The following is a 1931-nucleotide window of genomic DNA, read 5'->3' as shown; positions in this document are numbered from 1 at the left end:
TCCACCATCCACCCACCATCCATCCATCCATCCATCCACCATCCATCCATCCACCCATCCATCCATCCATCCACCATCCATCCACCATCCATCCACCATTCATCCATCCATCCACCATCCACCATCCACCATCCATCCATCCACCCATCCACCATCCATCCGTCTATTCATCCACACACCCACTTCTTCCTTTTAGGGTGGCAGGGGTCACTGGTGCCCATATCCAGCCACAACTGTGTGAGAGGTGGGGGACACCCTGGACAGGTCTCCAGTCCATCACAGAGACACACAGGGACAAATGAGACAAACAACCATTCACTCTCTCTCACCCAGGGACAGTTTAGAGTTACCAGTTAGTCTAACATGCATGTTTCTGGTCTGTGGGAGAAAACCAGCGGCACGGAGAGAACATGCAAACTCCACCCAGAAAAGGTCCTGGGCCAGGATTTGAACCAGTGACCTTCTTGCTGAGAGGCAACAGCTCTAAGTGAGCCAGTTTTGGAGTGAACCCAAGAAGATGGCCGCCACAGCCAAGTTAAAGCAGGTAACCTGCGCGTCTGAAGGGATGGAGCTCAAATGTGGAGTGGTAGTAGCTGGGGGTCATTCACAGCACGCGCTCCATGCGCAAACACATCACGACATTTAGAGACTGCGCATGCTACTTTCAAGGTTGGGCCTCACCAGCTGATTCCTCATCCTTCATCCTGAGGAGGAGGTCGGCGGGCGATAGGCATTCCAACAACCAGGGTTTAATCATGGCGCCCGCACAGACGGGTTCATTGAACAACAACCTCCTGACAGACAGCTGCAGCTTCAGCGCGCACAGCACTCTACTCAGGCGCGTCCACGCGACAGAGGGGGTTAGAGGTGGGTGAGACCAGAGCCCACGGCCCCACGGAGCCTGAAACCTACCTCGTGTCTTTGCTGTCAGTGGAGTCGGAGAGAAGGGCGTGGCTACACAAAATCCCTTTGAAGCGCCGCGGACGACGTCCAGAGGGCTGCCATGGCGCGTGCAGCCTCCACGGGAACAAGCGACGTGTCGTGACCGGAGAAGAAGAAGTCCCCCTTTCTCCTCAGCATCTTAATCTCGCTGCGGATCCGTGACGTGACGGGACTCCGTGACGGGACTCCGTGGCGGTCATCCGCCTTCCTGCGCGCGCGAGCCCGATCCGATCGCCCCTCGCAACAGCTCGGTCGCGCGCCAGGAAAGACATTTAAAAGGTTTACGGTTGTACGCATGCGCAGTGGGCCGCCATTAGACAGCGACGCTACGAAAAATAAAGAAATGTTTTAAAATGTTCCACTGAACTGTGAAGAACATTTCCGACGTTTTAATTCAACTAAATCATAAACGTAAAATACTACAATCGTACTATTATGTCCCATAAGTCATGGTTTTGAGACGGTATTTCAGAGTTAGGATGTGGAGGTTTTTATTTTTATTTTATCAGAGTGGCGGGAATGGGTTTCACACAAAATGAATCCAGTTTGATTTGGAGCACAAAGATAAAATAACTAACTGCGTAATGCTTTTATAGTTGCGTGTGCGCGCGATACAATAATGACCACAAGGGGGAGACACTAGTCAAATCAAGATTCTTTCTTTCTTTTGAGTCCAGTTCCGTTAGGTTTGATTGTCATTTCATCACATGTGGTACATGAGGTGGAACCAAGCTGTGTACTCAGGGCCCAGTTACATCCAGCAATAGAAAAATATCAAGTATTAAAACAAACGGTAAAATCTAAGATATAAACCAAGATATACGGTAAGTATTAAACAATATGCTGAGAACAGCAGCACGAACCTGAGTCTGCGTGAGTAGATGAGAACGAATGAATACAGCAGCATGAAATAATCAGCAGCATGGATAATCAGCAGCATGGATAATCAGCAGCATGGATAATCAGCAGCATGAAATAATCAGCAGCAT

The 1931-nt window shown here is 49.9% G+C and overlaps 1 protein-coding gene across 1 annotated transcript in view; it reads right to left on the bottom strand.

Annotated features, from left to right (window-relative positions):
• The window catches only part of ttbk2a (tau tubulin kinase 2a), a 40615-nt gene that overhangs the window by 38161 nt on the left and 523 nt on the right, over window positions 1–1931 (bottom strand). The window lies entirely within an intron of this gene.

This window comes from Nematolebias whitei, chromosome 21 (genome assembly GCF_014905685.2).
Source record: "Nematolebias whitei isolate Nwh7 chromosome 21, NemWhi1, whole genome shotgun sequence".
NCBI classification, from domain to species: Eukaryota; Metazoa; Chordata; class Actinopteri; order Cyprinodontiformes; family Rivulidae; genus Nematolebias; species Nematolebias whitei.
This window is presented reverse-complemented; position numbering and strand designations above follow the sequence as displayed.